At 34.7% G+C, this 17,033-nt stretch overlaps 1 long non-coding RNA gene and 1 pseudogene across 2 annotated transcripts; both read right to left on the bottom strand.

Moving 5' to 3' along the window:
- Nucleotides 1–438: 438 nt before the first annotated feature.
- LOC120166584 lies at nucleotides 439–1,792 on the bottom strand (annotated as a pseudogene).
- A 29-nt stretch (nucleotides 1,793–1,821) lies between these two features.
- LOC120166585 lies at nucleotides 1,822–2,531 on the bottom strand. Of its 2 annotated transcripts, none has more exons than XR_005519942.1 (3): nucleotides 2,341–2,531; nucleotides 2,036–2,188; nucleotides 1,822–1,944 (listed from the first exon to the last, which is right to left on the bottom strand). It is a non-coding gene; the product is annotated as an uncharacterized LOC120166585 (long non-coding RNA). The 2 variants fall into 2 exon arrangements; XR_005519943.1 differs by having other exon boundaries at nucleotides 2,346–2,531.
- Nucleotides 2,532–17,033: the final 14,502 nt, after the last annotated feature.

The following is a 17,033-nucleotide window of genomic DNA, read 5'->3' as shown; positions in this document are numbered from 1 at the left end:
GCCCCAAGGAGTAAAAGAGAGAAAACACACAATCATTTGAAGATCGATAAAAGCGCAACAAAACGTGTAAATTTTGTTTCTTGAAACAGCGCTAAATTTATATACCATATATATGAATCTATGGTTTTTAAAGATTTATTTTGATTTTTATTTATTTTGAATAGTTTGAGATGACCGAACTTTGAAAAACAATGACTTTTATATAATTGAAATTATTTGATGAGTTCTATCCAATAATTAAAATTATTTTAACTCGTGTGCTTTTTATTATAAAAGTTTGCCGTAGTGACCGAAATAGCATAAAAGAGAGATTCCACGAGAAATCAACGGATACAATCAAATTATGAAATTCAGGCATGGAAATGACACTGATAACGAGCTTCGCATAAACAAAATTTATGGCCTTGCCAAACCATTTTATTTACCAATAGCATTGTAAAAGACTCCAATCTAGTCCAGACGCTCTTACTAAAACTTAAACTAGTGCCAAAATTTTTGGCACCAGTTTATGACAGCATTTGACAGACACGCTACGTAACAGACAACTCTAAGAGGCTCTGTCTCATATCAGACTGACGAAATACACTGACAAAGCACCGGCCCACCAACCACCACATCCTCCTCCTCTTCCACTTCCTCCGCTACAGCCTCCCAACACCGCTGCTGCATGGTCAATTTAGCTGGGATGCGAACCGTGCAGCTCTCGCCTACGGGGGAGTAAGTCCTGTAAACCACACACCCACCACCTGGCAGTTCCTGCTTCACTGTATACTGGCACTTGTAGCCTTCAATGTCAGCATATTCCATGGCCCAGACTCGGACCCTGCCACGGCATGTGACCGCGACAGAGAACTCTTTCGGACCAAAACATGTCAGCACCCTCTTAACCAGTGGTTCCAGCTTGACAGTCTCCGGACCGAGCCCCATGGCCACGTAGCTAGCGTAACTGAACCCATCTTCTGGGGTCACGTGAACCGTAGAGTAAGCGAATCCTTCGATCCCATTCATCGAATACCCACAGGGGTCAAACTCGTAGTCGCATATCACGTGACTCGGCATAATGTCAGCGATTCCGGACAGTTCCGTCATTTCACGTGCCGAGCGATTCTCGTTCCCAGAATTATTGTAAAACTAGCCCGCCTTTTCACTATTCAACCCTGTCATGCACATTTCCAGATTGATCTCTCCCCCCTCATCTTCCATCAGCGGTGGTTAACATTTTGCTACAGCCGAGTACACGTGCCATCTACGAGTTTGAAGCATAGGATCGCCGATTATATAAGCCTCGGTATTGAAATCAGAGAAATGCCCGTTTAATGCTGCAACTTCCTCAGAAAAGTTGCGGTGAGGGGCAGGTTGGTGATCAGGGAAAACAAAGGTGCCACGTGAGTAGTTGACCCTTGACATGATGAGTGAGAGTGAGTGGCTGAGTTCGAGAATCGGGGGGATTGATAAGAGAAGCTTTGTAGTTCCGCATGTTTTCAGGATAATCTTGTTTGGGTAAACGAAGAGGCTTGACTCTGAGAGAACGTAAGAGTCGAAGTTGGAATTGGAGAGCTGAGAAACAATGGTGCAGCAAGCAGGTTCCAGAATGTTATCGAGTTGGGCTCTAGATAGAGCTCGGAGACCTAGCCCATTTGGATCATCGAAGATAGAAGCATCAAAGAAAGTGATTTCCAAACGTTTTTCGAAGCCTTCAAAGCCTATTGGTGAAAGAGGCGGAGGTGAATCCATGCCCATTTTCATTACAACAAACCTCAAAATTAACAATATCACTGGAAAATGCTCTCAATGACTTGGTATTGTTCAGGAATGCTTCAGTCTTTGATTCTTATAAATACTTGGAAAGTAGAAGGGGGGGGGGGGGAAGAGGCTGAAGAAAATCTAATCTAAATTGAGAGTGTCATTTTGCAAAGGCGTGTATCAGGATGGCATTCTAACGCACTGCAACCAAAAAAAACGAAGAAACAAAATGTTAGACCTAAAAACATAATAAAACGCTACCAAAATCCAAGAATGATGAAGGGAAACATACGTTGGAGTAAGCAGCAGATCGGAACTTTTCGATGCCACCGTTTGGACGAATATCTTCAATGCTGTAACCGAGAGGGACTTCGTATTGTAAAGAATTACTACTACAACTACTCTTTTTGCCACCCTTGGTCTCCATTACAACATCCACGCTTTCCTACACCAACGATCTCAATTAATCTTCTGTAAAAAGATTGAATCTCAGCAGAGATTGAAACATTACAAAAAAAAACGTTCTTTCAACCAAAAAAGGAACAAACAAATCAAATGCAGAGCCGCTTAAACATATATATATTGTAAGATAGCTACATTACTGTTCTCGTAAAAATTCTGACTAATGGAGATCAACTTTAAACGGATTTTCTCTTAAACCAAGAAACCATAATTGTTTTCTCAAGAAACTGTTTAACCAGAGAAAAGAAGAGGCAAACGGAGACGGCGATTCAAAAAAAAGAAGAGGAATTTAGATTGAGCAGGGAATTAAATAAACGATCTAGGGTTTTGTGTATTGTGCGAGTGAAAAAAGAGTGCGGCAACAAGGTATTTATAAAACAAAGATAATGTCCTCTCAATTGTTTATGCCTAGCTGAATGGTTGTCGATATTTTAACAAAAAATTAAGTTTTAAATACATGATGATTATTTTATAATTTTTAATAATAAAAAATTCCATAAAATAATATTATATATATTTAAAAATTATTTTATAACTTTAATAGTTATATACTCACGATCATTTGTTTCCTTTTATACTTAAAAAAAATAAATCCAAAGCTTATAACATGAGTATTTCAAAACTTCTGTTTTCATTACATCTCCGTGGCGGATGCACTAAGCCTCCATAGGAGTCAAGGACATCCCATTATTTTAGAAAAATAGTTAAATTTAGTTTAATGTATTAAGGAAAAAAAGAAAAAAATTACAATTTTTGCATACCTATTGTTTTTAAGAAAAAAAAATTAAAATTTTAGACTTCATTCTTAAATTTCTGGATCCGCTTCTTATATAAGTGTGGATAATTTTTTTTAGAAAAAAAAAGAATCAATTTTATTGAGTTACTTGGTGGCTATGAAATAGAGGGAGCTTCAACTTCGCTGATCACTACTAGTGCATGAGGATTTTTTATTCAGTATATGTTTAATACAAAAATAAGTGTTTGAACTCTCTTTCAAAAAAAACGTTGTAGTGTTTAAAAAATTTCATTAAAAATATGTTTTTAAAGTTTCTAAAATTATACATTTAGGTGTCTACTGTTAAAAATCATTGTTAACTGACAGTTAAACAACACGTGTCAAACTATGATAATTTTGAGAATTTAATTTATTTAAAAAAACCAGCATAACCCCTCCCACTTTCACGCTCACCTGTGCCTTCTCCCCTCACCCATTTCCTGGCCGACAGGGATCACACTGTCACTATCATCGGTACTGACGTCGACTTCCGATTAAACTTCTGATGACATTTCACTGTAAGCTATCGTCGTTTGACGTGGAGAAGCTTTCGAAGTTTCGTCCACCGTCGCTACTTTCGTCGATTCCAGTTGATCTCGACTTCCATATGCCACGCCGTCTCCACCATTTGAACCACCGTCCAATTCCACTCAAAACCCATCCTCGCCGTCGTTTTGTCAGTGCTCCTCTAGTATTCCGCCATGATAACGGGGTTGAAATGAGATTTTTTAGTTTTTTTTTTTATAATTTCATTAAAAGTTTGGAGTTCATTTGTAAATAAATTAAGTTTTTTATTAAAAATAATATTTTTATTATTAAAAAATAAAAAATATAATAATAGACACCTAAAAATATAATTGAAAAATTTTTCGACACCAATTTTTAATAAAAAAAAATTAAACATCAAATCGATTTTAAAGATAAATTTAATACATTTATTTTTGTATTAAACCTTTGTATTATTATTTGGTATTAAACTTTGTGCATTACACGTACATATAGTTAGTCACGGGAAGATAAGATTTTGATAAATCCTTTTCTTGGGCAGTCGCATCTTCTAATTCGGGGGAAGACTCTGCCTACCTTACTAAAATTTATCTTCGTAATATACATTTATTTAAAAATAAACAAATCACCTAAATGATTAAAAAAACATCGTGCGAAATTACCATGATACTAACTCGTGTATTTAATCATGAAAAAAGATATCAAATTATAATAATAGCAGTAAAAAGAAATGAGTAAATATTTTTAGTAGATTGGTTGATATGTTAATATTTATTCTCTTATATTTTTTTAGATTACGAGTTATTAATTTATTATTAGTAATTTTTTTATTTTCTTAAAATCTTTTTTATTCCCATAAGATTAATATTAGATTTAAAATTTATAAAAATAAAACTACAAAAGAGAATTTTGATCATATCATTTGGAATTTTATCAATTTTGTATAGGTGATGAAAATGAATTTTGGACTTTATTGTCATCCGATTGAAGTGAGACACAGCTGTACGATACTGTAACTTAGCCATAAATTAAAACCTACCTTTGTCTTCATCTTGTATTAATTAACTTAATGAAATTTGTTGTTTATCGTATTAAACTAATATTGATAGATTAATTATTCATGGATAAACTATGTGGTGGTAATTTTATACAGTGATATGCTCCCAAATCCCAATGTCCTTTCATATTTAACAAACTTATTTCTTTAATAAATAAATAATTGAAGTCAAGGATAACTTTGAAGGTAACGGGAGGCTTATACTCTCGTCTCTCTAAAAGTTTTAACTTTATATATAATTTAAATAATTTTTTGTTTTTATTAATAATTTGAATTTATATTTTTAAAATTTTAAAATTTTATTTCTTTTAAATTTTTAAAACAATTTCTTAAATGTTTTTATATAAAATCAGAGATCAAACATTCATTTACTTGGATTACAGATATAGTACTGACAAATTTCTATTGTGTTAATTATATAAATAAACAAATAAATAAAATTAATGGATAGAGATTTGAGCTATCATGATTATAATGTATTACAACTCACTCATTCATAATTCTAATAGACGCGCATATGATATTAACGATATTAATGACTGCATATGAATACTGTACAACTATGTATTTATGTATTTATTTATATATGCATTGCATTTTATCTATATTTTTAATTTTCTGAATGCCGGAGGTCTTCCACGGAAGCTACTCTCAACCTGGCGTTGGGGGCAGCCTACTACCCTACCTCCCCCTTACCCCATTGCATATGGGAATTGGGTTTTGTTATTGTTGTTGTTGTTGTCATTCATAATTCGAATCTTATTCTCCCTTAATTATTAAATGTATATATAACACGTATCTTACAAAACATTGCAAGCTTGTAAAGGATGATCTCTCTGCTAAATAACAAAAGACTAGTCATTTTTATTTTTTTTTCTCATATTATCTCTATCTGTATTTTTATTTTTATAATATATTATGTTAAGTCCACTTATACGCTATTATTAAATTTCATTAAGTTATTTTTGTATTCATTATATTCCAACCAAACTTCACAGAAGTCAATGTATAGGAAAACAACAACCAAAACTAGGCTATACAAACACCCCTACTAGCATGACACTCCACATTAACATGCTTATCCCACAATTTCAGTCTAATCATTTGCTTAATTCTATCAACCATTTCGGAGATAGTACTAACCATTCCAGCGAAGAGCCTTTGGTTTCTAGCCTTCCAAATCATGGCACCATAGCAGTTCCAAGCCAACTTCAACGCCCAAGCGCGGAGGGACTTGTCTTTTATCCTGCTACACGCCCACTGCAACTCACCATCCCAATCCATAACCGTCCTGCTAACCTGACGAAGGGTCAAGACACATTTCCAAACCATCTGTGAGACCTTACACTCAAAGAACAAATGGTCCCTGATCTCCATAACTCTCGAAGATCAAGCCACAACTTCCTTCAATGACAAGGCCAAACGAGATAAGTCTACTTCTAGTGGGCAGCCTGTCCAACGCCGCCATTCAAGCAATAAAGGAATTCTTGGGAATATGTCCCGAGTGCCAAATTAGATGCTCCCGAGGAACCTTTTCCTTCTTACTCCGAATCTCTTTCCGAACCAATGAGACCGAAGATAGAGTCAACAAACCCTGAACAGAAGCCGCCTTACCCCTAAATATTAAAATATAAATTAAGGTTTATATTAATTAAAAATAAATATTTTAAAATAAAATTTTTATAATATTTTTGTATATGTTAAACTATTTAAATACTTGTTTTTTTAACTATGAATTAATTTTTTTGTGAAATGTTTTGATGATAATATTTGAACTAAAATTGAAATCAAAATCAAATAAATAAGCGTATATTTTATAATAATTTTTACAAGACATCATTAAATTAATTTTAAGAATAGAAAAACATTTCTTTAATTAAGTTGATTCTTAAATAAAAATATAAATTGTTACGTTGACACAATAAATATTAAAAACAACAACAACAACAACAACAAAACCCAATTCCCATATGTATGGGGTAAGGGGGAGGTAGGGTAGTAGGCTGCCCCCAACGCCAGGTTGAGAATAGCTTCCGTGAAAGACCTCCGGCAGTCAGAAAATTAAAAATATAGATAAAATGCAATGCATGTATAAATAATTACATAAATACATAGCTAAACAGTATTCATATGCAGTCATTAATATCATATGTGCTTCTGTAATGGGGAGTAATCCCTGCAAAATAATCCCTACGAAAGAGTCTCTGCATATAGACAGAAACCTAAGACCCGGCTAAAATTAACAGCGGAAACATGATGAGAATGATACACATGAGACAACGATAGCAAGCACAGTTCTAATATTTCATAAATACCAATAACAGAAAAGTATAAAAAGTAAAAGTCAAGGAAATAACTACAAATGCATTTAAAAGAAGACAAAGATGATACACCCTATAGATGTGACCCACACTACTCGACTACCCTAGTCTTAAGCCTCCATAATTTCCTATCATAGGTCATGTCTTCGGTAAGGCCTAAATCCCTCAAATCAGATCTCAAGCAGTCATCCCACTTCCGCCTTGGTCGTCCTTTCCTTCTGGCACCGTCGACTGTAATCGACTCTACCCTCCTGACCGCATCCGACGGTAGTCGCCTAAGGACGTGTCCAAACCACCGTAGTCTTCCCTCCCTCATTTTTCGGAAACAGACATCACCCCTAAGGACATCCTAATAGCAGAGTTTGTCGTCATATCCCACAGAGTCCTACCACATGTCCATCGAAGCATTCTCATTTCTGCGGCCTCTATCCTCCTAACGTGATCCTTCTTGGGTGCCCAACATTCTGATCCATACAACAGCGCTGGTCTTATTGCCATTCTATAAAATTTTCCCTTAAGTTTTAGAGGCACCTTCTTGTCACACAAAACTCCAGTAGCAGCCCTCCACTTTAGCCATCCCGCCTTTATACGGTGTGTAACGTCATCATCTACACCCCCATCTTATGTATCATAGACCCTAAGTACTTGAAACAATCCTTTGAGGGAAGAACGTGTCCTTCTATGCATACTTCTACATTTTCATCATTTTGGTTCCCACTGAAGTTTGAACATAAATACTCTGTCTTTTCAATATTGATCCTTAAACCTTTTTCTTCCAAAGCAGTCTTCCAGGTAGCCAGTCTGCTATTCAACTCAGATTTTGTTTCAGCCACTAAGACAATGTCGTCAGCGAAAAGCATACACCAAGGTACACCGTCTGGTGTCGCACAATAGATGTCGTCCATAATCAAGGCGAAGATGTAAGGGCTAAGAGCCGACCCCTGGTGGAGTCCGATTTCCACCGGGAATGCCTCGGTGTCGCCAACTGTAGTCCTGACGTAAGTAGTAGATCTACAGTACATATCACGAATCGTCCGGATATAAGCAGTTGGTATCCGTCTCGTTTCCAAAGTCTTCCAGATCGTATCGCGAGGAACGCTATCATAAGCCTTCTCAAGGTCAATGAACGCCATGTGAAGATCTCTAGACTTTTCCCTATATTTCTCCATAAGCCGTCGAAGTAGATGAATCGCCTCCGTGGTAGACCTGTTTGGCATAAAGCCAAATTGGTTTTCCGAAACCCTAGTGACTTGTCTCAACCTAGCCTCTATCACCCTTTCCCATAGCTTCATGGTATGACTGAGTAGTTTAATACCTCTGTAGTTACCACAACGTTGGGGATCTCCTTTATTTTTATAAATTGGTATCACCGTAGACTCTCTCCACTCCTCTGGCATCTTGGCAGTCTCTAAAATAATATTAAAGATGTTGGTCAACCACTTAACTCCCTCATCTCCTAAGGCTAACCACACAGTGATAGGAATTTGATCAGGACCGACAGCTTTCTCCCTTCCCATCTTTCTAAGAGCCATTTTGACTTCCTCAAACCCAATCCTACTTGTAGGGCAGTCATTGGTCGTAGTATGATGGTCGGCTGACCCAACAACGATATTATCTCTACATGGAGAGGCACCGTCATTAAATAAGCCAAAGAAGTAACTACCCCAAACCTTCTTAATATCCTGTTCTTTCGTTAAAAGAACACCATTGTTGTCCTTAATTAACCTAATGTTACCTAGATCTTTTTTCCTGGTCTCCCTAGATTTTGCAAGTCTGAATATGCCATTTTGTCCTTCCTTAGTGTCTAATCTCTTGTACATTTCCTCATATGCCTTATCCTTTGCTTTAGCTACCGTTTTCTTGGCTTCCCGCTTTGCCTCCTGGTATCTTTGTTTAGCTCCCGACCTTTCTTCGTCGTCATTGCATTGAAGAAACTCCTTGAAGCAAGTTTGTTTTGTCTTCACCTTAGTTTGGACTTCGTCGTTCCACCACCACGATTCTTTATGTTCCTTGGCCTTCCCCGTCGACAACCCAAGGGTTTTTTTGCCCACCTCTCTGATGGAATTTGCCATATTTTTCCATAACATATCTGCGTTATTTGAGTTTGTAGTTTCAAAACCTGTATTAGACAAAAGCTTACTCCTAAAGTCATCAGTTGTCGCTCCATGTAAGTTCTTCCAGAGGATCCTAGGTTTACCCAGTTTAGCCCTCCTATGCGTGCTCCGCCCGTTGGGTACGCGGAACACCAAAACCAACAATTTGTGTTGTGATGCACATGCCTCTTCAGGGAACACCTTACAGTCAATGCAAGCCCATCGTTCCCGATTTCTAACCAAGATGTAGTCGATTTGGGTACAATGTCCCCCACTGTGAAACGTAATCAAGTTCGCATCTCTTTTATTAAATAAGGAGTTAGTGATCACTAAGTCGTGAGCAGTAGCAAAATCAAGCAACGTACGCCCCTCATCATTCCTGTTACCATAACCGAAACCCCCATGAACACCGTCATACCCGTCGATTGCACTACCTATATGGCCATTGAAGTCTCCCCCTATGAAAACTCTTTGGTCCTCCGGGATGCTCCTAAGTACAATATCTAACTGATCCCAGAAGCAACGTTTCTCCCCCTCCCCTAGGCCAACGTGTGGAGCGTACACTGAAAGGACATTCACCACTTTCGCTTCTATAATAACCTTAATCATCATGATCCTATCCCGGTATCTACAAACTTCAACAACATTTTCCTTGAGACTAGAGGATACCAAGATACCCACCCCATTTCTAGCGTTATCTACTCCTGAATACCACAACTTGTACCCATTACACTCTCTGGCGCGAGCCCCTTTCCACCTAGTCTCCTGAATACATGCAAAATCTATTTTCCTATTACTAAGTACGTCGGTCAGCTCCAGCAGCCTAGCATTTAATATGCCTACATTTAACGAACAAACTCTAAGTCTAGTCTCATTGACACCACTCCGTTGAGCCCTCCCCCTATACGCCCTATGGGATCTAAAAGAATGACATGACCTCAAGTAATCATCTATAATCGAAGCTATGGGGGACTATGAAAAAGAAGATCCAAAGAAGAAACCTTTCTGAAAATCCTCAGACCCGAAAATGTAACACCCAAAAAGCAAAAACAGTTTATAAATATTTATAACAGATATACTCAATTTGAAATATAAATAATGATATAAGATACTAGAGGTATAGGACAATGAAAAAAAAAATGATCTAGTAACTCCTACCCAGAGCAATATAGCAAAATATAGATCCAGTAGTGCCTTAAAGGTGAAGAATGAAGATAAAAGGAAAGCCCTTGATAACCATCAATTACCAGTAGTGTATTAGCATGAACTTCACTTGGATTATTCTAGAGTACAAGACAAATAATTAAAACTACGCCGAGTCAAATATTATCCTCCGAAATTAAGCAGCAAAAGCACGAAAATTTGAACCAAGTAACTACAGAACTGAAGATTAAAAATAACTAAATTGAGATCACAACTCGAGAGAAAGAACAATAAACCCCAATAAAGGAAATAACGTGTAGACCTAAAAATAAATGAAAATAATTCAAAAAGGAAAGAAAAACCCAAATTCAAATCCCAAAAACTAGATCTAATCCAATTCACCAAAACGAAAATCAAATCATACTAGCACTTGAACAAAGAAATATGATTCATTCAACCCAAAAATAATCAGGGGAAAACTGGATCGAGTGAGGAAATTTGGTACCTTTCTCGAGGATTGCAATGGAGGGGATTTGGAAATAACTAGAAAAGGATGTTAAAATCAAGCTTACCAGCAAGAAAATCCAAGCTGAAACTGAAAATCCTGTGAGCAAAAGCAGATCCAAGCTGCCGAATCACTGTTGCTCAAAATACAGATCTAACCTGGTATACAGGCTCTGGACTGCTGTAGATGTTCAGACAAAGCCGATCGTGACAGAGAATGTATTTTCACTTTATTTGAAAGTATCACCAAAAAAGTTAAATTCCGAAAACAAGAAGGACGAATACCCAAAAACGAATCAAATTGAGCACTGTACTGTAGCAAACAAGTTCAGCCCCAAAACGAAATAGATAAGGATTGGGTTTACAAATCTGTAATTTTCAGGGCCTGTAATCCTCAGAAGATGTAAATCAGAACCGGCGAGAACGGCTGAAAGACTCAACCCTTAGATGAGTTCAACGAATATAAAACAGAAGAAAAAAACAAACGAAACACAGAGATCAGACTGAAAGGAAAGAGAGAGAAAACACAGTGAAAGGCAGAGGAGGGGAAACAAAAAAAAAATGATTTTAAATAAAAATAAATTTATTAAAATTTAAATTCAATAGATTACGTAATTTCTATTTTTTTAAAAATATTCTTAATACCTGAAAACCATAAAAAGTAAATAATTGTATTGTAATAACTTACTATTGATTATAGAAGATTATAACAGATAAAAATTAATACAAAATTTTCTAATAAAATTTATTTTATAATTTATAAGTTTAATTGTTTAATATTTTAAAATATTTAATTTTAATATATATACTTTAACAATAAATTTTATATACAATAGTGTATAAGTAGACTTATCATGATATATTGTAAATGTAATAACTAGAGATAATATTTTAACAAATGCTCTTTTATTCTTTACCCCATATTGTTTACAAACAAAGCTAACATGCCTATATAAATTAACCTCATTAACTTTCTAATTCATGGAATCTGAATGTATCAAATTGTATCTCTGGTCCCTATAATTTTTTTCCAATTTTTTAAAAGTACATTTTATTAAACATGTTTTACGCGTGTACTGTCAAATCAATATAAGACGTTTTCTGTAGAATGTATCTTTACCGAGTAAGATGTTATATGTGCAAAGCATATTTTATAGAACACGTCTTATTACTAGATAACACGAATCGATAAATATTAAGGAAAAATAATATTTTGAGTAAAATTACTACGTCAATAACCCGAATTTTGATTATCTTTTATTTATTCAAATCACATCAACTTTTATTATTTATATCTTATTTCATTTAAATATTGATTTGGGAAAACAAACAAAACATAATATCAGGAAAAGTTGGGCATATCCCATGAGTAGTCTTTTCCCCCCCTCCATTTATTTTAGTAAGAGTTTGGACTTGTACGAATAAAAAATCACTATTTTATTATATTATTCTACTAGATATTGTTGATGGAGATGCCTCCCATTACCCAATTGTGGGCTCAAATGGGTTAGTGAGGTTTTCAGGGTCCCAACTATTTTATTCTACCTAATCAGTGTTTTTTAATAGGTCAACTATGCTTCAAGTCCCTATATTTTTCATAGATTGAAAATTTTAGTTCTTACTTCTATTTTCAAGTCTTTGGTCCTCTATTTCCATACTTAAATGTTCAAGTTTAGGAAGTTACACGTTAACATTTTTCTGCTACGGTCTTTTATATGACATATAGAAAAAAAAAAGAGATATTGACTATTTGATTAAAAGTCATGTAACATAAAACGTCGTTACAATGGATTTAAATTTTATAGTTAAGTTGTAACAATGTTAATATTTGAACTTGAATTTTTTAAAATAAAGGTACTAAATTACAAATGTACTAAGAAATCAGGGACTTAGAGCATATTTTAATCTTTTTAGTAATAAGGTAATGCAAATTATTTTATATTTTTATTTTTATTTGTCCAACTCCATGCCATTATTCTTCATGTCATCCTCCTGGGCAGAGACTCAGCCCCCACTACCACTTTTACATAAATTAATTATAGTATCAAAAGTTTTTGGGTTTTCTGTTTGAGATTTTCTTTTGGAATTTATTAATTTCTAATAAAAAAATAGTATAAAATTGTCCTCCACAAGCAAAAACTTGAAGAAATAAGAGCCATAAGGTTGGATAATGAAGATATTAACCAGAGCCAATAATCATAAAGTTTCAAAGTCCATTTGCTACACTGCTTGGTTTATCTCTTTGATAGTAGATCACTGAAAACAACTTTTAATAAACTTTCTTTCCAATGTCAATTCATCTGATTATTAATAATAATTTAGTGATCAAAAGCCAATTTAAAAAATTCAGGGGAAATTGAAATAATTTACAACTATGTGACTGAAACAAGACAAAGCTTAAGATTTAATGACCAATGATGCAATTTACCCAATCAAATTGACATATAATGAAAAAAAAACTTAGGTGGCGTTTGGTTGGCATGAATCCCTTTGAATTAGGGGGAATTGGAATCCAATTCCACCACTTTCCCATGTTTGGTTCAAGTTTTTCAAGGGAATTGGAATCCCTCATGACTTCAACTTTCCATTAAATGAGGGAAAGTGAATTCCATCTATTCTATGATGGAATTCAATTCCCTTGTTGGAGGGAATTGAAATTTGACCATACTACCCTCATCAATCTTTTGGTAACTTATTTATATATTGAATAAAAATATTTTATTATTATTTCGGTCGGGTCGGGTTTCTAATTCATATATTCGGGTCGGTGAAACTTTATTTTGGTCGGGTCGGTCGAGTTCGGGTTTAGGGTGAAAAATACCTGACCCGAAAATATATATAATTTTACCTTATAAATTAAGGAATAATTACAATAATACCCCTATATATATATATATTTTCAATTAAGTCACTGTTTTTATTGAATAAAAATAATTTTTTTTTTATTTCGGGTCGGGTCGGATTTCTAATTCATATATTTGGGTCGGGTCAGGTGAAACTTTATTTTGGTCGGGTCGGGTCGAGTTCGGGTTTAGGGTGAAAAATACCCGACCCGACACAAAAAAATATAATTTTACCTTATATATTTTAGAATAATTACAATAATACCCCCTCTCTCTCTATATATTTTTTCCCAATTAAGTCACTGTTTTTATTGAATAAAAATATTTTTTATTATTTCAGGTCAGGTCGGGTTTCTAATTCATATATTCGGGTCAGATCGGGTGAAATTTTATTTTGATCGGGTCGGGTCTCGGATGGAGGTTCCCTTGTTCTCGGGTCGGGTGGACCAAAAACCCGACCCGACCCATGGCCATCCCTAATTGGGATGATTTTAACTTATGATGTTTATTAGCATGATTTTTATAATTTATTGAAATGAATAATCAATCAATACAATTAAAATTTAATTTTTTTAAATTTTTATAATATATTACTACATGTAATTTATAAAACAAACTAAAATTAAGTAAAAAAACAAGAATGACAATTCTGTCATTTTACATTACTGAAATCAAATTCATCTAACATGTCTGCGAACCAAACAGAAAATGGAATTGGATTCCAATTCAATTTCCTGCCAACCAAACAGAATATGGAATTGGATTACAATTTCTTCATAGATTCTAATTCTCTCAAAAATATTCCAGCGAACCAAACGTCACCTTATATTTTTTAATTTGATGATGGAGTATAACATTATAGCAGTGCAGCCAAAGGCCAATAACACTGGACTTGAATGATATACCCACTCGATGGAAGTATCAACATCATGTCGTTAGTGCCATCGGTGTGGGCCTAAGCCCAAACTCCCACATCTCGACCTCCCCATGCCATGCATCATGATGAACTCCACTTTCCTACGTACAAATTCCAAATCATTTCCATTCAGGCCAATCACCGTCATTCCTTTCCCATACATCTATTTTGTACCCTGCCTTGGATAAATACATCGATTAATTTTAATACAGTTAATTATTATTTATGCATTTTAGTTTTAAACATAAACCCGTGGCCTTAAAAATATAATACATATTTTCTTTTAGGGCATAATGCAAATAAATACCTCTAACGTTTGACAGTATATGCAAACTTGACTCTATATTTTTTTTTGAACATTTGGGTAATGAACGTTTATTTTTTGGTCAAAAAATACTCACGATGGATGAAAATCGTCAGTCAATTGACGATCAACTCCAGATGACGTAGCACGCACGCGTGGAGGAGAAAGTTGATGTGGACATCTAAGTCATCCAGATTGTTGAAGTGGCACTGTCACGTCATTTTTTTAAAATTATTATTTATATTTTTATATTATTAATTCGAACCAATCAGAGAGTGACATGTGTCACTCTCTGATTGGTGCAAAGTTAAAATGGCGAAATGCATGAAGGGGGACTCAAACCTAGGTCTATTGGGTGTATGCTTCTCGTTTTGCCACCAAACTAGGCTATTTGCTCAAGCAACTTATGAAACAGATTGAATTTAAAATTCATTCTTTCGTATGAATTTCATTTAAAAAAACAAAACATCTTATATTTTCCATATGCTTCGATGAGTCCATTTAGGTGTCGGTTCTGGGTTTCGAACCTGTTTCTTTCAACTCATTGAGAAATAACACATCATGATCAAACTTCCCATTCTTGGAATAAACATGGAATATCGAGTTGTAAATTTTCGAAGAAGGTCCAAGATCAATAATCCATTTGACGTGGTGCCGTGATTGCTTCTTCAGCCATTCCCTCTTCACATAACAATCCTATTATCTTTTCATAGTTCAGTCTATTGATTCTTGATTTCTTTATGTTATTCCACATGAAAAACCTGCCCACAAATATATAACTTATAAAATTTCAGAGTAATCAAATTGGAAAATTGAAAACATTCCATGTTCTATTTTCACTATATTTTCCTACCTATTTTCCAACTTAGAACTTCTCATTTTCATCCCTTTCTCACTGACCAAACAGAGTGTCATTTTCATTTAGTTCAATTAAAGCATCATAATAATTTTTACATCACTAAAACTGAACTTTAAGAATTGTATTCTATGCATTTTCCCTTCAATTTTTAAACCCAAACTTCTCATTTCCCATCCCTTTCACAGAGACCAAACAACAATTTAGTAAAAAAAACCGAACTTTAAAGACTATATTCGGTGTATTTTCTTCAACCAGAACTTTTTTTCCATTATTGTCTCAGGGACCAAACCATGTCCCATTTTCATTAAACATAAAAATACACAATTTAATCCTCAAAAGCAACATTCTAAAATTAGTAAAAATATGGACTTTACGGATTGCATAACTCGAAAAAACAAAGAGATGGAGCGAAAAGGAACGAACCTGGTGGATTTCATTAGATCTAGAGGCATGGCTGAGATATCTAATGGCAGACCATAAATCATTCTTGGTCCATTCTCCATCATCTCGAAGAATTTGCTAAGGGCAAGAGCCCTAAGTCTCCTGTGGTGATGCGTAGTATGGGGTTTGGAAGAACAATCATCCGGAGGCGGTGGTGGCCGAAGTGATGGGCGGAGAGAGGATAGACCACAAGAACAACAATGACCTGTTCGTTTGGTGAGCTGGGTTTTGATCAAAATTATTATTTTTTTGTTGGAATTATTGATGGGGAATTGACATCTCAACGTGATTTTGTAATCTAAATTTAGGGGTATTGCATTCTCCATCTAAAAACATAATTTTTTTTATAAATCTCTCTTGCTTTCGAATTTGGAGAGTTTTACATCTAACAAAGAGTTGAGGAAAAAATGGTTTATGAATAGCAACACATGTTTTGTTTTTTAAATGAAATTCAGACGAAAGAATGAATGTTAAATACAATCAGTTTCATAAGTTACTTGAGCAAATAGCCTAGTTTGGTGGCAAAATGAGAAGCAATCTGAATAACTTGAATGTCCACGTTAACTTTCTCCTCCACGCGTGCGCGCTACGTCAGCATCCGGCGTTGTGCGTCAGTTGACTGACAGTTTTCATCCAGTGTGGGTTATTTTTGACCTAAAAATAAAAGTTCGATATCCAAATGTTCCAAAAAAATTATAGGGACAATTTGCATATACTGTCAAACGTTAGGGGTATTTGTTTGCATTATGCATTTCATTTAGTCATATGAATTTAAGATTCATGTACTTTAGTCATATGATTTGGATAAAAGATAATTGTGAAAAATTGGTACCTGTTTCGTTTGGCTATAAAATCCAATCAAAGTATCCATAATTTGTGTGCAAGTTGAATGAGTGGATAATTCAAATCTATCCATTTAAGAGACTGATCTTTTAAGTAGGAGGGAATTAAGGATTTAATATTGAGAGATTAAAATATTTTTTTCATAAATATAATTCTTTTAGTTGAGGGAATTTGGTAATTTTTTCTTTCTTTATTTTTCTTTCAAAAATATATATTTTTCTA

This window comes from Hibiscus syriacus, unplaced genomic scaffold (assembly GCF_006381635.1).
Source record: "Hibiscus syriacus cultivar Baekdansim isolate YM2019G1 unplaced genomic scaffold, ASM638163v2 tig00111640_pilon, whole genome shotgun sequence".
NCBI lineage: Eukaryota > Viridiplantae > Streptophyta > Magnoliopsida > Malvales > Malvaceae > Hibiscus > Hibiscus syriacus.
This window is presented reverse-complemented; position numbering and strand designations above follow the sequence as displayed.